The sequence below is a fragment of the Nomascus leucogenys genome, chromosome 6 (genome assembly GCF_006542625.1).
Source record: "Nomascus leucogenys isolate Asia chromosome 6, Asia_NLE_v1, whole genome shotgun sequence".
In the NCBI taxonomy this organism is placed as follows: domain Eukaryota; kingdom Metazoa; phylum Chordata; class Mammalia; order Primates; family Hylobatidae; genus Nomascus; species Nomascus leucogenys.
In genome coordinates this window covers 108,752,117-108,775,083 of record NC_044386.1, presented here as the reverse complement: position 1 = coordinate 108,775,083, position 22,967 = coordinate 108,752,117, and the positions used below count along the sequence as shown (strand labels likewise).

General features: G+C 48.2%; 1 protein-coding gene across 1 annotated transcript in view; it reads right to left on the bottom strand.

The window, feature by feature from the left end:
* Nucleotides 1-13,919, bottom strand: part of ZNF710 (zinc finger protein 710) — an 80,941-nt gene extending 67,022 nt beyond the window's left edge. The window contains exon 1 of the mRNA XM_003268494.4: nucleotides 13,636-13,919. The gene's annotated coding sequence lies outside the window, so the exon portion shown is untranslated. The remainder of the gene's footprint in view (nucleotides 1-13,635) is intronic.
* Between the last annotated feature and the right edge of the window lie 9,048 nt (nucleotides 13,920-22,967).

Below are 22,967 nucleotides of genomic sequence, written 5' to 3'. Positions count from 1 at the left end.
TTCTATCAACAACTATGAGAGTATCTGTTCCCCACCATCACATCTCCACAGAAAACTTGTGTTTCTCTTATTGCTAGTGGGCTCAACACATTCTCATATGGTTCAGAACCTTTTCTGTGAACTGTTCACGTTTTTAGCCTGCTTTAAAAATTCAGTTGATGGGCTGGGCGCGGTGGCTCACGCCTGTAATCCTAGCACTTTGGGAGGCTGAGGCGAGTGGGTCACCTGAGGTCGAGAGTTCAAGACCAGCCTGACCAACATGGAGAAACCCCATCTCTACTAAAAATACAAAATTAGCTGGGGTGGTGGCGCATGCCTGTAATCCCAGCTACTCAGGAGGCGGAGGCAGGAGAATCACCTGAACCCAGGAGACGGAGGCTGCAGTGAGGCCAGATCGTGCCATTGTACTTCAGCCTGGGCAACAAGAGCAAAACTCCATCTCAAAAAAAAAAAAAAAATTCGGTTGATGGTCTTTTTCTTAATGATTTGTAGGAACTCTTTAGATATTAAGGAAATAAGCTCCATGATATATGTTGCAAAAATGCTTTCCCAATTTTGAGAACTGGGAGACTCCTTTGATTTTATGATGGATTCTGCCACGAAGAAATTCTTTACTTGCATAGGGTCAAATATATTAATTTTTTCTCTTATGACTTCTGGGTTTTAAGTCATTCTTAGAAAGTACTTTCTCCAATTTCATTTTTAAAAATATTTACCATCTTTAACCCAACTGAAATTTATTTTGTTTTAATGTGTTCATTTTTTAGATGGTCATCTAAACCAGGTCATAATTTTTTAAATGCCATCTTTTTTTTTTTTTTTTTTTAAGAGATAGGGTCTCACTATGTTTCCCAGACTGGATTCAAACTCCCAGGTACAACTGATCCTCCCACCTCGGCCTCTAGTGTAGCTGGGATTACAAGGACACACCATCATGCCTGGTTCTGCCATCTTTATTTTATATTAACCCATCTTGAAGTCCCTTCTCCTTCCTCTCTTCCAACTCATGCCCAGTTACCTCAGAATTACACTCTTTCTCACCACAGCCCTCCCATCCCTTCATTCAATTTGTGAGTCAAGAGTTGATCCATGGTATTGTGACTGACGGACACACAGCTGCATTGGATCTCAGTGTCTCAGAACAAGTAGAGACCTCAGAGCATCCTTTCATTTTACAGCTAAGGATATTGAGATCCAAAGAGGTGAACTGGCTTTGTCCAAGACCGGGGGTGCTTGGGCTTGTGATTTTTTTTTTTATTACTATTCAAAAAGAAGAGAAGTACTGGTTTTGCCATAAATTCTATTTGACCAATAAATATCTATGAAACAACTACTCTGCACAACAGTGAGCCAGGGACTGGGGCTCCAGAAATAAATGATACAGCTCTGTGCTTTCAAAAAGCTCAGAATCCAGTGTGGGGTCCAAAGGCGTATATTCACAGACTAATGGGTAATGCAACAGTGGCCTGTGAATGTGGAAAGACCAGATAATTTTGCAACATATGGTGTGGGGAAGGCTCAGGAGATACCGAGTTTTTAATTGGGCCTGAAATGATTAGGACTTTGACCAAAAATTGAGAGAAGGCATTTGGCAATAAAGCAACAATGGGACAAAAGAGAGCGTCTGGTGATATATATTCAGGAAGGAAGTAATCTTAGTGTTAGCTGTGGGTGGAGTTTTAAAAAAAAAGGTTCCTCTGAGAATCTGTGGTCATTGGCAGGCTCTTATGTGGGTTTAGGTTCTGGTTGTCAAAACTGCAAGCTAAGAATCATAGAGAAATGAATCCATCTGTAGGCCCTTCAGGTACCTAGTAGAAGGAAACACACATCCTCCCTGAAAGAAGGTACTCTCATCCTATACCTCAAAGAATTCTCACAGATAGAATCCTAATAAACATAAGCTTGCAATCAAAAATCACACAACACCTGACCAGGCACAGTGGTCACACCTGTAATACCAGCACTTTGGGAGGCCAAGGTGGGCAGATCACTTGAGGTCAGAAGTCCGAGACCAGCCTGGCCAACATGGTGAAACCCCATCTCTACTACGAATACAAAACTTAGCCAGGCACGGTGGTGGACACCTGTAATCCCAGCTCCTCGAGAGGCTGAGCCAGGAGAATGGCGTGAACCCGGGAGGCAGAGCTTGCAGTGAGCCGAGATTGTGCCACTGCACTCCAGCCTGGGCAACAAGAATAAAACTCCATCTCAAATAAATAAATAAACAAACAAAAAGCAAAAATCACAGAACACCTAAGGAACATGCCCTCGTGAGTGGAAGTCAGCAGAAGCATCAAACAATACAACTATAATGCAAATACTTTAGATATTAGATTTATTGGATACAGAATACAAAATAAACACGTTTAATATGATTAAAGAAATAAAGTAAGGAATTAAAAAACACAAGGAGTAAGAGATTGTTTATTAAAAGACCAAGCATATTTGAAAAATAATAAAATAGAAACCCAGAAATAAAAAAAAATCATTCACATTACAAGCTCAATGGATGAGCATCAAAAATAACAACTGCAATGGAGTAAAACACATTAGATATATTAAATCTATGAGTTAATATTTATATTAAAAATACCTCAGTGAAGGGCTAAACAGGGATTAGAGATAACTAAAAAGAGAATTCATGAACTAGAAAACAAGAAATTACCCCTTCATTGCTCTGTTCATGGAAAAAAAAATTACCCTGAAAACACCCGGAATAAAAAAAGATTAAAAATGAAAAAGTTGGCCAGGCATGGAGGCTCACGCCTGTAATCCCAGCACTTTGGGAGGCCGAGGTGGGTGGATCACGAGGTCAGGGGATCGAGACTATCCTGGCTAACACAGTGAAATCCCGTCTCTACTAAAAATACAAAAAATCAGCCAGGTGTGGCGGCGGGTGCAGTGGCGGGTGCCTGGAGTCCAGGGAATGGTGTGAACCCGGCGGGTGGAGCTTGCAGTGAGCCAAGATTGCGCCACTGCACTCCAGCCTGGGAGACAGAGCAAGATTACAGAAAAAAAAAATGCACACACAAAACAACCACAGAGAAGAATTTACCTAAGGGAACAATAATTGGGCTACCAACTTCTTTTTCTTTTTTTTTTTTTTGAGACGGAGTCTCTCTCTGTTGCCAGGCTGGAGTGCAGTAGCGCCATCTCGGCTCACTGCAACCTCCACCTCCCGGGTTCAAGCGATTCTCCTGCCTCAGCCTCCTGAGTAGCTGGGACTACAGGCACACGCCACCACACTCAGCTAATTTTTGTATTTTTAGTAGAAACAGGGTTTCACCATGTTGGCCAGGATGGTCTCAATCTCTTGACCTCGTGATCCACCTGCCTCGGCCTCCGAAAGTGCTGGGGTTACAGGCGTGAGCCACCACACCCGGCCCCCAGCTTCTTAATATCAACAATGAAAGCCTGAAGACAGTGGAATGATGCCCGTAAATACTGAGAAAATAATGGTCAGGCTAATGTTTTCTACCCAGCAAAACTATCTTTTAAGAGTAAGGATGAAGCCATTATTATATATATTCTAGGCTAAAAAAAAAGATGAAGAAGAAAAAAAAAAGAATAAGGATGAAATAAGATTTCAGCCAAACGGACACTGAAAGCTTATGACTAAAAGACCTTTGCCACATGATGTTCTGATCCCAGAAAGAAGACCTGAGATGAAAGGGAAAATGTGAGTAAAAGGTAAATATGTGGAAAATAAAAACAAAGGATTAAGTGTATACAACATTAAAATTAGAGTCCAATTTGTGGGATTAAAGACAGAAACATAAACCATTGTATGACAATGGAATGTGGGGAGGGACAGTGGTCACTTTATATAAAGCATTCTAAGGTCTTTACATTGTTTGAAAAAAATTTACAGACACCAACCAAACATTACGCAGTCTGCGTTTCAGGCCAGGCACGGTGGCTCACACCTGTAATCCCAACACTCTGGGAGGCCGTGGCAGGAGCATGGATTGAGGCCAGGAGTTTGAGACCAGCCTGGGCAACACAGCCAGAACTTGCCTCTAAAAAATAAAACCAGCCAGGAGTGGTGGTTCCGTGTCTGTAGTCCCAACTACTCAGGAGGCTAGGCCGGGCGCGGTGGCTCACGCCTGTAATCCTAGCACTTTGGGAGGCCAAGGCGGGTGGATCATGTGAGGTCAGGAGTTCAAGACCAGCCTGGGCAACATGGTGAAACCCTGTCTCTACTAAAATACAAAGATTAGCCAGGCATGGTGGCGCATGCCTGTAATCCCAGCTATTTGGGAGGCTGAGACAGGAGAATCACTTGAACCCAGGAGGCAGAGGTTGCAGTGAGCCAAGATTGCACCATTGCACTCCAGCCTGGGCAACAGAGTGAGGCTCCGTCTCAAAAAAAAAAAAAAAAAAAAAAAACCAACAATAAAAAACAGAAGTTCAAATTCAAGACCAACTACCAGGAGGCTGAGGAGAGAGAATTACTTGAGCCCAGTAAATCAAGGTTACAGTAAGCTATGAACCTGCCACTACACTCCCACCTGGGTGACAGAGCAAGATCCTTTCTCTAAAAATAAAAAAATTTTAAAAACAGTATATGAGTTTCAAAGCAGTAGAGAAAAAATGGACTGAAGGAAAGAAAAAAATCTTTCAATCAATTCAAAAGAATGAACAGAAGAATCAGAAAAAGAACACACAGAAAACATCAAATACGATGGTAGAAAGAAATCTGCATCCTGTTTTGGCCAGGTGCGGTGGCTCACACTGCAATCCCAGCATTTTGGGAGGCCGAGGCAGGTGGATAGCCTGAGCTCAGAGTTCAAGACCAGCCTGGGCAACATGGAAAAACCCCATCTCTACAAAAAATAAAAAAAATAAAAATTAGCCAGCTGTGGTGGTGCATGCCTGTGGTCCCAGCTACTTGGGAGGCTGAGGTGGGAGGATCACTTGAGCCTAGGAGGCAGAGGTTGCAGTGAGCTGAGATCCACCACTGCACTCCAGCCTGGGTGACACAGTGAGATCCTGTCTCAAAAAAAAAAAAAAAAAAAAAAAAAAAAAAGAAGAAAAAAAAAGAAATCCATCTATTTCCAAAACCATAACAAATGCAAATGGCTTGAACTCTCTGGTTAAAGAGCATAGATATCAAACTAGATTAAAAACAAGGAAATCCAGCCCTAGGCTGTCTACAGGAGACATGAGGACAGGGATCATAGGCCAAGAGTCCTATACAGGCTGAAACCACGGTCATGGTAGGTAAGCAAGTAGCAACGAACTGTGGCCAAGGCACCAAAGCATAGCAACAGGAAAGAATGGTACAAAAAAACAGATGAGAGAGGTAGGAAAAGGACCCAGAGTGATGAGCCAGACCCAAGGTGGAGAAGACTATTCATGACAATAACTGCTATGGAGAAGTCAGGTAAGAGGAAGTCACAAGATGGGCCACTGGGCAGTCAGGTAAGAGTCACACAAGATGGCCCACTGGGCATGAGTAGGTGGCCAGGGACCTCTAGGAGAGCCAGCTGGAGTGACAGTGGGCCGGGGTGAAACACTCCACTGTTGCTGAGCTGGCAAGGAGAAGAGGGGGAGAGAGGAACTGGGGACAGAGTGGACTCTTCTTTGTGAAATCCTAGGGTAAAGAGAAGTGACACAGGTTGGGGCTGGGGACGGGGAGAGAGGTGTGACTGTAGCTGTAGGTGGAGAATTAAGGCATAGGAGGATGTGGGGTGCCTAGACCTAGGGAGGAAGCCAGGGCAGGACACAGAGGAACAAGCAGTGGGGTTGATGGTGGGCACATGGGGAATGGACCAGGGAAGTGGGCACAGATTTCCCAGGTCGGGGCAGGGGTGGGCAGGGCTGCTTCAAGGAGTGCTGTGTAGTGGGAGGACAGGAAGAGTTCTGAATTTCAGAGGTGACCTGCTTCTGGGTAATGGCAAGTCTACAAACGGTCTTGTGATTTGCAGCTAGAGAATGGAGCCATGATGGGAAGCGATGGCTTGTGAGCCCAGGGCCCGAGGATCAGACATCACAGAGTGAGATTAAACTGACCAGCACTACCAGCTTCCAAAGGGTACCTGATGCTTCTCAAGGGGCCAGCTTGGACTTGGTCCTTGTGAGGACATTCTGATGTGCCCCAAGTTTAGCCACTGTCTTTTACCAAACACATGCAAGACAGCCTTCCCAGTCTGGAAGCCCATATCCTTGCTGTCCCACTGAGAATGGGATGGGGTCTGGGATGGCATTCCAGGTACCATCCAGAAGACAAAACCACACATGACCAAGAGTTATCACAAAAGTTATAGTTTCCCATTTAAATGTGGAGGGTGGACCTTCCTGCTTTCTGTCGTGACCATTCTAACTTCATTTCGATTCCATATATATAACATGCAGGGGGCAGGGAAAGAAGAAAGGGAAAATAGTTGGGTCGCAATATGATCACTTATTCTCAGCTTCCGACTACACTAAAAATTCTCACATTTCCAACAGTTTTCTTAGTTCTCCCAGAAATAAACACACAATAGAGCATATGCATTTAATATCAGAAAATCCTTTACAATGGTGATTGCGAAAGAGGCCAACCCACTTCTTTTCTTTTTTTTTTTTTGAGACAGGGTTTTCAGGCTGGAGTACACTGACGCCATCACAGCTCAACCTCCTGGGCTCAAGCGATCCTCCCACCTCAGTCTCTCAAGTAGCTGGGACTACAGCTACACGTGCCACCGACTGATTTATAAAACTTTTTTGTAGAGACAGGGTCTCACTACGTTGCCCAGGCTGTTCTCAAACTCCTGGGCTCAAGCGATCCTCCTGCCTGGGCCTCCCAAAGTCCTGTGATTACAGGCATGAGCCACTGCGCCCGGCCTCCAACCTACTTCTAATAGTTCTTTTACTTCAGATAGATAGATAGATAGATAGATAGATAGATAGATAGATAGATAGATAGATAGATAGACAGACAGACAGACAGATAATACATTAATACATACTGGATAAAAATTCAAATAACACAAAATGAGTGAGAGAAAAGACAAAAGGCCTCTGTACTTGGGGTAGGCACTAGGGATGGGGAAAGGGTCAGGTCTGTGAGCTATACACATTAATTAGTAGGTAATAAAAAACAGTTGTTTTACCTTTTGAAGCTGCTGATTCAACATATATTTGGCTGTGCTTTGGCTGTAACATCCTTTAATCCCTCCCTTTCAGAATCTACGCCAATTTCCTGTTGCCACCTTACCTCCCTGGTTTAAGGGTGCAATTCTTCAAGTGCCTTCTTTCCAATTCTAGAATTTTTAATTTAGCCTTTGGTGCGGCAGCAGTCTTGTTTTCTAATTATTTTCTTTGCAAACAAGCATGAGTTGGGCTCAATAGTGATACAGGCTTTCATGGGCTAGCCTGGCAACCTGGAGCAATTCACAAGCTGCTTCCTTGGGAAAATCCTTTCTATGTTTTACACGAACAACCGGGGAGATGCTTACTTGTAAAGTGGGGGTGGGGGTGAGCCTCTTCATCTGTGCTACCAAAAAGAGCTCACCCCTAGTCCTGCTTGCCCTGTTACTAGGATAGGCTTTGCAACCAGCGACTCTGGGACCCCAGTGCCTGGGTTCTAATCCTGGCTCTGAGGCTTACTAGATCTGTGACCTCCAGAAAGGTATTCAACCTAAATGAGCTGACAGTATGTATAAAGTGCTTACAATTATGCCTGGCATATCATATGTGCTGTATAACAAGAGAGTTGGGTGAGGTTAGTCCAGTAAGACATTTGACAAATTCTTAGAGCCGCAATCTCCCTTAAGGCCAGTGAAAGCTATGGGTCCTCTTCCCAGAAAACTGCACACATGTAACCTTCTGCACAGTTTCAAGTACCCCTGACCCTTGAAGCCCACCCACGCACTGCAAGAGTCCAGGACCCCTGATTTCAACCGTCTGGTCTTCTCTACAGTGATGTGAAGGTCTCCAGGATAAAACTCTGAGGCAATTCTTAAAAGTATTATGTTCCCATGCATGGAACTATTGAGCAGGTGCCTCTCTCTCCCCGTTTTAGGTTCCGCTTTTGGCAGAAACATTACACCTTTCTTCCCCAAAGCCCTTTTGACCCTTGCCAGTTTTTCTCTTGCTTCAGGCCAAATCCTCCCAGGGTCACCTTAAGACAATCTCTGTGTGCAGCTCCACACACTTTTAGGGAATTATTCTGATCCTTATCAAAAGCTCTGATGGTTCAGCCCATCTTCAGTGCTTACAGAAGTCAGACCAGAGCATGGACTAGTGTCTGCAGGGTCTCCATCAACAGCAACACAGGGGTGGGTCACCCTCAACAAGCAGGGAGACAGCACAAACTGGAAAAAGCCAAAGATCAGAGAAGTCACCCCTGGGTGACTTTCCCAGCGTCACCCAGTGAGCTCCCAGCAAAGCTGAGAACCTCCCATTTCAGTACTTTTGAGTCCATCAGTGCTTTACAGACATTACCATGCATGTGAATTAAAATGCAGATCCAGTAGGTTTGCTGAGGAGCCCGGGGCTCTGCATTTCTAACTCACTACCAGGTAACGCTGATGCTGGTCCATGGATCACATATGGAGTCGCAAGGTTCACATCAAGGTTAATGAACTGTACCACCCTGGTTAAAGCCTCTTCATCCACACTGCAGGTGGCTATTTAAATGTCCTTTCTTCAGGAAAGCCTCCCTTCCCCCTCTCCATGATTACTGGCTTCTATGCCTCTGTACTTTTTCCTTTGAAGCATTTATAACAACTGTAATTAAAGAGTATTTGTGTAATTATTAGTTTAATGCCTGCCTCCCAGGGAGACTGCAAGCTTCACGAGGCCGGGAACTGCACAGTGTCTAGCACATCACAGATTGCCAATGAACGAGGAGCTGCTGTGGTCTGGAACAGGCCGGGCCAGCATCCTGGAGCAGGCAGGTAACATTTACACATGTGGGAAATAGGCTCTGGTGGTATCAAGGCCAACAAGGACATTTCTTAGCTTTAAAATTCCCACTAGTTTCAAATATATGCCAACTAAACTTTAAGCTGAAAAGCAATCTTTGCCCATAAAAAGATCTCCTACATCTTTATCAAGTGCAAAATAGCCCTGATCTCACAATAGCCACTCTGCTTGAGGAATAGTTAGGCCCCTAAAATAAGCATTCCCTTATAGGCCTCACTGGGTGAACCCTCTTCAGGCACACTCCCTGACCAGCCTCCCTGTGCTACAGACCCACCATTTCTCTTTAGTTTTTCTGCTGCTGTCCTTCCAAGGAACCCGGAAGTGCTGAACACCCAACTCTTTGGCATGGGCAGAGATATATGACCATGTCATCGTTCCTGGGAGGCAAAGTTTGAAGTTAGACAGCATGGGTTTAGATACCAGCTCTGTGCCCTTGGACAAGTTATTTAACTCCTCTGCCAAATGAGAATAAGAATGCAAGAGCCAGCACCTGCAAGGACTAAGAGAGACAAATACACAAAGCACGCAGCATAATTCTGGCCTAAGACACATGATTATTATTATTCTCCCTATATCCTGAGTCCAATTCAAAACCTATTGTTTCAGGCCAGGTGCAGTGGCTCACGCCTGTAATCCCAGCACTTTGGGAGGCCCAGGTGGGCAGATCACGAGGTCAAGAGATCGAGACCATCCTGGCCAACCCAGTGAAATCCCATCTCTACTAAAAATACAAAAATTAGGCTGGGTGTAGTGGCGCACACCTGTAGTCCCAGCTACTCAGGAGGCTGAGGCAGGAGAATCGCTTGAAGCCGGGAGGCGAAGGTTGCAGTGAGCTGAGATCACGCCACTGCACTCCAGCCTGGTGAAAGAGCGAGACTCCCTCTCAAAAAAAGAAAAAAAAAAGTCTAAAAAAACCTATTGTTTTGCACAAGTCTCCACCCAGGGGCTCCACCCCATTCAGGATCCTCTCTTCCCAGCCCCCTCCTGCCTCACCTGTCTGGAGCTTGTTTGAAGCAATGACTCACAGCACAACTCTGCAGCTCCCATCAATCACCTCCCTGTCCCTGCCTGTGTCATTCATGGGTTCCTTCTGGGAGGCAAATCCTTTCCCTAATGTCCAGTACATTCATTCAGCAAGTATCTACTGAGGGCCCACTATGGATCAGACCCTATTCTAGGCACAGGGGCTCAGCAATGAACAAAGCAAAGACGTCTACCCTCACAAACGTTCTAGTACATTTAACCCACAGATGGAGATCAGTTCAGGTCTTGGGTCCTTACATTCCTTCTCTTCTCTCCTGACCAATCCTAAATAAATCACATACAAGTCAAAGTACGAAGAAAGCATTCCAGATCAAAAAATGGTGTGATGTGAGAAAATCCCGATGACTAAACTGCTTCTCTGATTGTTGGACTTTGAAGAAGTCAATGTTGAAACAGCCTGAATCACCCAGTTCCCCCTAGTTGTCTCACTGGCCAGTCACATCCTCCAGCACAGTTTGTGTAACACATCTGGAAAATGAGGCGCTCCATTTACCCATCTCATGTGTGCAGCGTGAGCCCACGGTTTCATGCTCTCATAGCTACATTCTTTGAAGTGAGCTTGATTTGGGATCCCCAGCAGTAGCAGAAACAGTGGCCTCGTAGAAACAGCACTAGGAACAGGCTCTGAAAGCTCAGGTTTGAGTGCTGGCTCTGCCACTTACTGTGTAATCCTAGGTACAGAGCTTTCTTCCTGCCTCAGTTGCTTTCAGACAATCTCTTAAGGCCTTCTTCCAGCTTTGAAGTCAAAGGGCTGGGAGCAACCACCATTAACAGCAGACGCAGCACATTCACAGATTTCTTATTTAAACACAATGAGTCCTGCCCAGGGCTAGGCCCTGGCTAGGCCTGAGGAACTGGGAGTATGGGAGGGGTCAGCAAGCCAGATGAGGAGCCTGCGCCAAGCATCAGCACTGGTGGGGCCAGGGAGCTGACTTCACTTGTCTCCTCCAGGATGCGCTGGACTCCTCCTTTATTTATTTATTTACTCCCTTCTAGAAAGAAGTTGTGCTTCTTTCCAAACACAACTCTGCTAGAAATATCTCTGGGCCACAAGGCAAACCTAAAATAGAAGTGCAAAATCTCTGGTGGTCCCATTAGTCTCCCTTCCTCCAACTCAAAAACCATTCCAGACCTTGTCTGTCTCCTTGTCTGTAGACAGTGAGCCTAAAATAAGTCTCCCTGGTAGGAAATGCCTGGTTGGAATGGAAATGACCCAAGCCCTGAAAAAATGGCCCGCTGACCACACACCGTGGGCTGAGGACTCACCCAGGTATCAGCTCTGAGAACACAAGCAAGTGAGCCTGGGTCCCACTTCAACTCACTGCAGCCCCCCTCTACCAAGACACAGGCAACCAGGCCAGGCTGGAGGAAGAAAATGTGACCCAAACATCCAATTCTCCCTACCCAAAAGAAAGCAGCTCTATCCCCACGGCCCTCATGCAGTAAAAGCCAGCTCCAGAAGGTCACTGGGGCACCAGGTGGGCACCTCTCTGGAGCTACAGATGACCGACCAGAGGTTCTGCTCTGAGACTGGCAGGTACCCAGCACAGTCACCCTGGCCTGAGGGTCAGCTGATAAAACCACTGAGAAAGTATAGAAAATAACATTGTCTTTAAAACAAATGAGAAAGGAATGGCTACTCTAGGTTTCAGAAGTCAAAACCAGATAGCCCCATCAGCTTTGATCACATTAGGAATACATTCTCTCTTATCTTATGAGTTAAGAACGGTTTTCTTCTTCCCTTCTCCCACGTGGCCCCATTGGTTCTCTAGGCCCCCTGGTGAAGATGCAATAGGGACACAGACCCCCAGCCCTCTACTTGGCAGAAATGAACTTTGACTGGTTTTACTTACACGTGTACAAATGCAGGACTGAGAGGGCAGCTTCAAAGCTGGCTGAGTGACCCCCAAGAGCACAAAGTCCTTCTCCACACACCTGTGGGGGAGTTTTGTGAATTTCCCAGGCGCCCACAGGGACTAGTTATGTACCCTGCAGCTCGATACCGGCCGGGAGTTTCCATTTTGCACAGCAAGAAAGGTGCTCAGGGTGCCCTTTGCAGGTGGGCACTCGGCCTGCAGCTCAAGGGTGGGCCATGACGTTGGTCCCTCACTGGATTGCCCGGCAGGCCTCCCTCAGACCCGGTAGGACGAGCACCTCGAAGAGTCCTTGTGATCCCAGCTCTTTGGGAGGCCAGAGCGGGCGAATCACGAGGTCAGGAGTTGAGACCAGCCTGGCCAATATGGTGAAACCCCGTCTCTCCTAAAAATAATTAAAAATTAAACGGGCGTGGTGGCGTGCGCCTGTAGTCCCAGCTACCGGGGAGGCTGAGGCAGGAGAATCGCTTGAACCCGGGAGGCGGAGGCTGCAGTGAGCCGAGATCGCGCCACTGCACTCCAGCCTGGGCGACAGAGCAAGACTCCATATCAAGAAAAAAAAAAGGCACCCAGGATACTGCTACGCCTTGCCCTAACCGTCTCGCAAAGCCTAGAGATACATGAATGACCCTTTCGGGTCGGTTAAAATCCACACAAGCACCTCCCTGGCCTCTTAAATCTTTCCAAACTACAGCTTATACTGGAGGGAAGCAGTTGCAGCGCCCATAAAAGTCATCTTAAAAAGCAAGTTGGAAAAAAATCCGATACGCACTAGTTAGCAAGTCCGCGGTGAAGGGGGCGGTGGCCCAAGGGCCGGATCTGCGGGATCTGCGCGCCTAGGGTGGGGAGGCTGAGGCTGCCCCGTCGGTCCCCGAGCCCGCGCGCCCACCTGGCAGCCTGAGGGCCCCGATCTGACGCCGGCGATCACGCCCCACAGCTCCATCCAATTAGGAAAATGACCGCGAGAAGACGGAGAGAAGGCGACGAGGAGGAAGGGGGGCTGAGCCGCGGGAGGCTCAAGACAGGCCGTAGGGACCCCGCCCGCCACCCCCACCCCCACGCCCCCAGCCAGCGAGCGCCGGTCCTGGGTCCCTGGCCCGCGGCGCCCCGACGCCGTCCGGGCGGAGGTCCCGCGGCGCCCAGCGTGCGGCGGCCAGTGGCCCTCGGGGACGCCCCCAGCCCCCCCAGCGGCGCGCTCAGCTTTCCCCCACCCCCGGCCGGCTGGGACGCGCAGCAACCCCACCCGCTCCGAGAATAAAGTTTGTGGGCAGCCGTAGGGGCGGGGCGGCGAGGGGGTGAAACTTTGAGTCCCGGGCCGGGTGTGGGGGGAGCGCACCCAGCACCGGGACACCCACGTGCGGGCCCGAGAGCCGCCGCCACCGTCGCCTCCCGGGCCTCCCGCGCCGCCGCCGCCGCGACGCTTTCCTTTCATTTTTGCCTCTCTCTCTCTCTCTCTCATTCGCGCGCTCTCCTCCCTCTCGCCCTCTTTCGCTCGCTCCCTCCCTCTCCCTTCCCCCTCCCCCTCCTCTCCCTCCCCCCCACCCCCAGACGCCATCTCTCCCTCTTTCCCCGGCTCTCCCTCTCTCCCTCCAGCTCTCCGGCATGAGGGAATGTGGAAGTGAAAGGAAAAGACGACATGTTTGCAGCGCGGCGCGGGCCTGCGCGCGGCCGTCCCCAGGGAGAGGCGGGGGGCGGGTCGGCCGCGGCCGCAGCGACCCACCCCCGCGCCCCCCGCGCCCCCGCCGGCCGGCAGCCTGGGGCTGCGGGGCTGGGGCTGGGGCCGGGGGCCGCGCGGGACACTCACCCTGGGTCCGGGCGCGGCTCCTGCGCTGGGGCCCTCGGCGGGCCGGGCCGGGCCGGGCCGGGGGCTCCTGGCTGCCCACCGCCCGGGCTGCTGCTGTGCGTCCGCCGCCCGCCTCCACGCGCGCCCGCCGCCTGCTCCTGCCGCCCTCCCTCCGCTCCTCTCTTTCTCTCTCTCTCTCTCTCTCTCCCCCCTCCTCTCGCTCGCGCTCTCTCCCTCCCTGGAAGAAGGGAATGAGGCAGGGCTGACGTGAAGGGATGCAAAACAGCTCCTCCTAAGCCAGCTCGCAGAGGAAGAGAGAGACAGAAAAGCAGCCCTTTTATCTCTCTTTTGTTTTCTCACTTCCTTCCACCCCCAACACCCCCCTCTTGTCAGCCCAAGTTTTCTTTTCTCTTTCTATAGCAGAGGATTTTTCTTCCTTTCTTTCTCTTTCTTTCTGTCCAACTCTCCCACTCGAATTGAAAGCCTGAAGGGTTTTCTTTCTCCTGTTTTTTTCTTCCCTCTTTTCTTCCTTCTTCCTCCTTTCTTATTTCTCTAAAAGGGTTTTGTTTGCTGTGGGAGTTTCGTTTGAAAATCAAGTCACGCCTTTTTTCCTTCTTTTCTTTCTTTCTCTCTCTTTTTTTTTTCTCCTCTCAGCAGAAAAGGGGAACAAAGATTAACTGAAGCGGGGGAGAGGGAAGAGGCAGACCTCGCTTGGAAATGGGGGGCCCGGCCCTGTCCCGTACAAAGGGGGCCCGGGGGCCCTGCGCCCCGCCCCCCCCCCCGGGAAGCCAGGGGCGTCCTCTGGAGAGGAGAGCCGGTGGGGGTGTGGGGCACGGGTGCGGCTCCTGGGTGCCGGTTCCTTCCGAAGTGCGAGCGAGGGCCGCCGAGCCCGCCCCCTCCCCAGCCAGAGGTGGCAGGCTGGGTGTGTGTGCTTCACTTATGTATTTTTAAAGTAGGCAGATGGGCTTGGAACAAACATCCCCGCAGAGCACTGAAGAGGAAAAGCCTTTAAACAGCTGTTAGCAGAGCCCTGGACGGCCTGACTCGAGGGAGCGGCGCGGGCTCCGAGCGCCAGGGCCCGGGTGGAGAAGGGGCTCAGGGCAGCTGCTGGGATCGGCGGGCTGGCGGGGTCCCGGAGCCCAGGGCCTGGGCCTCGGCCCCGGGGCGCGCTGCTGGGGTTGGGGGTGGGGGCCCGAGTCGTGGCCGCTGGCAGCGCGGCCGTCAGGTCCCTCTCGGCTCCCTGAGGGGCCGCGGGGTTTGGCACAGCCTCGCCTCCCTCCGGCTCTAGCTCCGGCGCAGGCCGGACACCAGGCCTCCAACCTCCAGAACACCCGCCACTCCGAGCCGTTTCTCGACTCCGATGCAGGGCGGGTCCGGAGCCCTCGGACAGAGCCGGGCAGTGCCGCCAGGAAGGGTCAATTATTCATGGGGCGCCCGGGCGTGCTCCCAAGACCTGCTCTGTCCTCGGGTTCTCCGGAGGAGTGGGGAGAAGACGGGGGAAAGTTCCCAGAGCAAAGTTGGTCACATTTCTCATTTTCCCAAGTAAGTATTGAGCACCTGCTGGATGCCGGGCCCTCGGACTGGGGCTGCAGCCAGGGGGAGAAACGTGAGGTCTCGGTGGGCCCCGAGAGCAAACGCAGGGAACAATGCAGGGGAAGCTGCGGCTCAGGACCAGGTCACCGGGAGGAAGGAAAGCCTGGATCCTCTCCCCTCCCTCTTCCCTTCCTTCCCTTCCCTTCCTTCCTCCCGGCTGCATCTCCTTGGCTCCACCCCTTCTCCTCATCAATTCCTCCCACACTTCCCTGCTCTCCCTGGCTTTTCACTGAAGGGTCCCTTCTCCCAGGGAGGAGCAGATGCTGAGCCCCATTGTCTCTCCCCCAGTGACTGCAGCCTCCCGGGGACAGGACCTGCCACTCCTCACCCCTCCCCCCCAGCCCTGAGCCCTGGGCCTTTAGAAATGAGAGCCCCAAGGCCACGGCCCCTCGCCCCACCCTAAACCATCTCCTGGTGCTCTGAGCTATGACTCCAGTCACTCAGAACACATTTGTCTCTGACTAGGAGTGACAAAACAGTAGCCTGAGAGTTTGGTTCAACAAGAAGGACACCACGGTTTTCTAACATCAGCACCCTGAGCCCCCAATGACCCCAGAGCCTTTGCCCAGGTCCTGCAGGAAGCCACATTTCCGTCATCACTTGCACCCTCCCACTTAGTACACCCAAGCTGTATCCTCCAAAAAAGCAGAATGCAGCTCTTAGAGCCAAGCATTCATTTAACAAATGCTTACTGAGTACCTACCCTGTGCCAGCTAAGGTGCTGGCTGCTAAGGACCGAATCATCAGCAAGACGCAGTCGTTGCTTTGGCCTTTGGCTTTGCAGGCGAAGGAGCAAGAAGAGAAGACAGGCAACCTCAGTGCCATGCGATACAGGCAAGAGTGAACCAAGGAAGCTCCTAAGAGGGTGCTTGGACTAAGGTGGTCAGGTGTGGCTTCCTGGAGGAGGTCGTGTGTAGATTAGGCTGTGCTAGCCAAATGCATGGGAGAGAACAGTCTGTCCAAAGGCCCCAGGGCAAGACAGCACATTATTACAGGTTCTTAGAACTGTCAAGGGTTGAAGTGCTTACTGCAGCTTAGAATACAAGTGGGTGGGGGGAGAGTGAGGATAGAGCACAAGTGGGAAAAAGGGGAGGGTGTCAGGGAAGTGTTCAGATTTTAGCCCCTCCCACTTGCTAACTTCGTGAATGTAAATGAATAACATAACTTCAGTGAATAACTTAGACTTAATTTCGGGACATATAAAATGCAGGTAAGCAGACCTGTGGATTGCAGAGACAGTGTCTTAGTTTAAGGGCCCAGGCTTACCTGCTGCATATTCCTGGGCAAGTCAACCTCTCTAACTTTTCTGTAAAATAGGGATAAAAATACCTGCTTCACAGTTTGTTGTGAGGCTCAAACCCCACACCTAGCATGATGTCCAGTACATAAGCACCAATCCCTGGTAGCTTTTATTTACTATTACTACAAATCAAGGAGTGACTGGGTAGTGCCCCGATGACCTGGAAATAAGATTACGTTCTGGGTTGAAACCAGAGTGACTCACCACATGAAAAACACGATGAGCTGGCTGAGGGGGAAGCATTCCTTAAAAGATGACCAGTGTCCCAGTGGGTGGCTGGGATTGGTGAACACCACATCCGATCAAGATGGCCAGGTGGCTTCTCAGGAATATGACCAGAGCTTGATGACTGGTTACCAAAGCCCAGCCTGATCAGCAGAGTTGTAGCCTGCCTGAGGAACAAATAGGAATCAGGAGAGTATGGGCCTCATGAAATCCAGGAAGGCTCCTGGGAGCAGGCACCTGGCTGTTTGCTCAGGAGAGAGAAGTAATCACAGAAGTTTGCACTGGAGGGGCAGGGGAGGGATAGGGGGTGATTATTGACTTCTCCACGACGTGATTTAAAGCTCCCAAAACCTCTTAGTCCTTTGGTTGGATTATTGGTTCTCCAAGGGACCTGCACATGAACTTGGCACCAGCCAAATGCCCTCAAGGATTCAGGCAGATACCACAGCTCTAGTTCCTGCTTTGTAAACATTTTACACTTCTATTATTTCTTTTGTGAGTGAGAGTCTCACTCTGTCACCCATGCTGGAGTGCAGTGGCACGATCTTGGCTCACTGCAACCTCCGCCTCCTGGGTTCAAGCGATTCTCTTGCCTCAGCCTCTCAAGTAGCTGGGATTACAGGCATGCGCCACCACACCCAGCTAATTTTTTTTTATTTTTAGTAGAGACAGGGTTTTGCCCTGTTGACCAGGCTGGTCTCAAACTCCTGACTTCAGGGGATCTGCCTGCCTCGGCCTCCCAAAGTGCTAGGATTACAGGCATGAGCCACTGCGCCCGGCCCTCTATTATTTCTTTACAACACAAGTTCATTGTGAAAGAATTCGAAAACGAACCCTATCTAGAGACATATTTTGGTGTATATCCTTGGACATTTTATATCCCAGTAGCTACATTTAAGTGCACATAATAATAAAACTGTACAAAGTCAATATCATTAAACAAATGATGACTATATGTATAAGCATGTTATTTTTACAAAATTAACAACAATGGCATAACACTACACCTGAATTGCAACTACTTTCACCCGGTATATGTCACAAATTATCTTCTGGTCTGTAAACATCCACATTCTTCTTTGGATACAGGGTCTTGCTCTGTCACCCAGGTTGGATTACAGTGGCATGATCATAGCTCACTGCAGCCTCAAACTTCTGGGTTCAAGCCATCCTCCCACCTCAGCCTCCCAAGTAACTAGGGTTACATTTGTGTGCCACCATGCTCGGCTGTATTTTTTATTTTTATGTTTTGGAACAGACTGGGTCTCGCTATGTTGCCCAGGCTGGTCTCGAACTCCTAGGTTCAAGCAGTCCTCCTGCCTCAGCCTCCCAAAGTGTTGGGATTACCAGCATAAGCCACCTCACCCAGCCCACATTCTCATTCTTAGTGAATTATATTATTCCATGGTATGTGTGTATCTTAATTTGTTTAAACAAATTGTTAGATTCATGGGATGTTTGCAGGTTTTTTGCTTTTATGAACCTGCTTTGATAAACATACCTGTACAGCCACCTTAGTGCTAGGCTGAGCTAAGCACTTTATTTGAGGTAGGTGTCATTATCATTTTACAGATGAGGACGCTGAGGCACAGAAAAGCTTAAAAACTGCCTAAGGTCAGCCGGGCGCGGTGGCTCACACTTGTAATCCCAGCACTTTGGGAGGCCAAGGCGGGCGGATCACGAGGTCAGGAGATCAAGACCACGGTGAAACCCCGTCTCTACTAAAAATACAAAAAAAAAAAAAAATTAGCCGGGCGTGGTGGCGGGCGCCTGTAGTCCCAGCTACTCAGGCAGCTGAGGCAGGAGAATGGCGTGAACCCAGGAGGCGGAGCTTGCAGTGAGCCGAGATTGTGCCACTGCACTCCAGCCTGGGCGACAGAGCGAGACTCCGTCTCAAAAAAAAAAAAAAAAAACTTCCTAAGGTCACTACCGTGGAGCGTCTGAGCCAGAATGTATAGATAGGGTTTCCCTTTGTGAATTCTCTTTCAGCATCTGTTTTCCCCTCTTTAGAATCCCCTCCACTTTCCCCACCAATTTCCTCTCTTACAGATTACCTCCCTGTGAGAACCTGTCTGGACAGGTGACCCACTTCCTTTTGTGACACCTTTTTAACTTAAATAATGCCCACCTTCTAGGGTTGTTGGGAGGAGTGGAAGCCGATAATATATGATGTGTAATGTATGATACTGTATTTTGTAAATTTCAAAGCCTGTGTGAATGTTAGAAGGTCCCAGTGAGGCCCTAAGCTTGCAGACATCACTGTTTAGCCAAATCTCCTGACTTGCCCAAACCCAGCAAGGAATCCTCCAGATTCACACCAGAGAGAAAGAAATCAGCTTTTTTGATACAAAAGCAGTAGATGGAGGCCTCCCCTGGGCATTTCAGAAGCACCAAAGCTGCCTCCCTAGAGCTGAAATTCAAAGGTAGGTTTATAATTATAAGGTTTATTAATCCTGATTTCCCTGATAGAGGATACATTCCTGCTGCAGACCTTTCTAGCCATCTCTGAAAATCCCAGGAATCTTGTAAGCTGAGAAAAGGGATGAACACAGCTCTTCAATGTTTCAGTCGACATGTTCACTAGAGTAATTCGCTGGGAGATTAGCAGGTGATTATTAATATCTGCTTCTTCCATTGCCAGAACCAAACAAACATTTTAAAAGATATTATTGGCTTTGCAGTATCTGAAATTTGACTTTTAATATCAAGACTCCCAACAGGAATCCAGCCAATGAAAGGCGAGGACCCCAGGGTTCAACTAGACAGGCACTGCAGAAAGCAGAGATGGACCTGGGGCTCCTAAAAGGCTGGTCTTAGCGGAAATGGCATGGGGGTTGGGAACTGGTAGAGAGTCACTGAGAGCTAAGCTCTAAGTGCCCACAGAAGATGCATTGGGCAGCAATTCAAAAACCTTAGAAGGACCGGGTGCAGTGGTTCACGCCTGTAATCCCAGCACTTTGGGAGGGCAAGGTGGGCGGATCACTTCAGGCCAGGAGTTCAAGACCAGCCTGGCCAACATGGTGAAACCCTGTCTCTACTAAAGATACAAAAATTAGTTAGGTGTGGTGGCATGCACCTGTAGTCCCAGCTACTTGGGAGGCTGAGGCAGGAGAATTGCTCGAGCCTGGGAGGCAGAGGTTGAAGTGAGCCGAGATCACACCACTGCACTCCAGCCTGGGTGACAAAGCAAGATCATCTTAAAAAAAAATTAAATTAAATTAGAATTAAAATTAAAAAATAAACAATAAAAAACAAAATCCTCAGAAGTATAGTAACAATTTAGGAATACTCAGGGTTTTTGGGGAAAACCCAAAGAAAGCATAAGTTTGTGTGGATAGATGGGATGAACGTGTGACTTACAAATTATTAGTCCAGGAGTAATGAAAGGGTACGTGAAATAATCCACCTCCTCTGACCTCCCCTTGTGATGGAGAGTGCACAATTGCATGGCTTTATTCCCATCATGGCTGAACCAATTAGTTAATTAATCCTATATACATAAATTTAAGAATAAAAATATGCCAAAAGAAACATGGGTCATTACAACTGCCAGCTTCACCGAAGAGTTAAAAATAAATTAAATTTAAAAGCCACAGTGTTGATACTTATGGCTACCGGAGGGCAAATTGGTACAAAGCCTGGAAAATAATTGGATATTAAAGATCAAGAGAAGCCTAAAAGTTTCTACTCTTTGATTCAGTCCACTCGAATTCTAGAAATCTGTTTTTGAGAGAAATAATCAGCAATGTGAACAAAGATGTGTTAAGCATGTTTATGAAAGTATTATTTATATTGGCAAAAGTTAAAAATAGGAAAAAGGAACGAAAGAAAGAAGGAAATAATCTAAATATCCAAAAATGATGGAAATGTTTAAAGAAGTTATGGCATGCACATTTGATGTAATACTATTATAAGCTATTAAAAATAATGTTTTTGAAGAATAATGACTTGTGAAGTGTTTGTAATATGCTGAGTGAAATATAAAATTATATATATTTAAAATTTGGTATATACATGTATACATATCCGGAAAAATACATGTAAAATGCCTGGAAGGAAATATACAAGTTAAAAAGTTATTTCCGGCTGGGCGCAGTGGCTTACACCTGTAATCCCAGCACTTTAGGATGCTAAGGTGGGCAGATCACTTGAGGTCAGGAGTTTGAAACCAGCCTGGCCAACATGGTGAAACCTCATCTCTACTAAAAATACAAAAAATTAGCCAGGTATGGTGGTGCATGCCTGTTATCCCAGCTACTCAGGAGGCTGAGGCAGGAGAATCACTTGAACCCGGGAGGCAGAGGTTGTGGTGAGCTGAGATCGTGCCATTACACTCCAGCCTGGGTGACAGAGTGAGACTCCATCTAAAAAAAAAAAAAAAAAAAAGTTATTTCTGTTTGTTGAAATTATAGGTGATTTTAATTTTCTTCTTTATCCCTTAGTGTACTTGCCTAACTTCTTTCTGTTGTTTCTTTTCCTTCCTTCCTTCCTTTCTTTTTCTTTTTCTCTCTCCTCCCTCCCTCCCTCCCCCTCTCTCTCTCTTTCTCTCTCTTTCTCTTTCTTTCTTCCTTCTTTCTTTCTTTCTTTCTTTCTTTCTTTCTTTCTTTCTTTCTTTCTTTCTTTCTGTTTTTAGAGACAGGGTATCACTCTGTCACCCAGGCTGTAGTGCGATGGCAAAATCCTGGTTCACTGCAGCCTAGAACTCCTGGGCTCCAGCCGTCCTCCTGCCTTGGCCTCCCAAAGTGCTGGGATTATAGGCATGAGCCATCACGGCTGGCCCTATTTGCCAAATTTCTATAATTATTATATATTTTTTCTCTTTCTTGAGCAAGCTGTATTTATTTTTCTTTTTTTCCTCTCCTGGATTATTAAGGTATAATTGGTATACAAAAAATACACATAATTAATATATACAATCTGTGAGTTTGGACGTATGTATATACTCCTGTGACAATCACCACAGTCAGTATATCCATCACCTCCAAAAGTTTCCTTGAATCCCTTTGTTGTTTGTTTTGTTTGTTTCTGTGGTAAGAATGATTATATTAATTTTGAACAATAAATTATATATTCAGGAAACAAGGTCTAGGCTTCTGGTTCACTTCATAGTCAATGGTGAGAAGACCCAGGCCAGGCCTTCAAGGAGCTTCCAATCTTCAGCAGAAACGGCCATGAAAACAGAAGTGATGCTGCAGAGTGCAATTATTTCTCCTCCCTTGGAAATGTTTGAAACCTAGGAGGAAAGAGGAACCAGCGTTTTGGTTGCTGATGATTTGGGCTCTGGGTTGAATAGACTATCTATTGTGAAAGTGTATTGTGCAAAAAGAGAATAGAGCTTTTTGTGAAGGGAGATAAAGAGGGTGTAGGGTGGGAATGAGGAGGATGGGGAAGGAGGGGGCAGGGCCAGGCAGATCCCTGAGAGGCCTGGAAGCACTTATCCTGTGGGTGGACTTCAGGGCTGCCCTAAGGTCCCTCCAGGTTGTCCTCCCCACTCTGCACATGGGTCTTGGTGTCCAGGGCCAGCCTGGTAGCTGGCATCATGTTCATGACAGGAGTTCAGTAAATGTTTGTTGCCCATAAGAATACATGAATGTGGCTCACGCCTGTGATCCCAGCACTTTGGGAGGCCGAAGTGGGCGGTTCACGAGGTCAGGAGATGGAGACCATCCTGGCTAACATGGTGAAACCCCGTCTCTACTAAAAATACAAAAAATTAGCCAGGCGTGGTGGTGGGCACTTGTAGTCCCAGCTACTCGGGAGGCTGAGGCGGGAGAATGGCGTGTACCCAGGAGGCGGAGCTTGCAGTGAGCTGAGATCACGCTACTGCACTCCAGCCTGGGCAACATAGCGAGACTCTGTCTCAAAAAAAAAAAAAGAACACATGATACATGAATAAAGGCTGGGCGCAGTGGCTCATACCTGTGATCCCAGCACTTTGGGAGGCCAAGGCCGGCAGATCACGAGGTCAGGAGTTCGAGACCAACCTGACCAACGTGGTGAAACCCCGTCTCCACTAAAAATACAAAAATTAGCTGGGCGTGGTGGCGTGCGTCTGTGATCCCAGCTACTCAGGAGGCTGAGGCAGTAGAATCGCTTGAACTCAGGAGGCAGAGGTTGCAGTGAACTGAGATTGCACCACTGCACTCCAGCCTGGAGGATAGAGCGAGACTCCGTTTAAAAAAAAAAAAAAAGAATGCATGAATGAATGAACATGTAACATCCGGGATCACTCCCA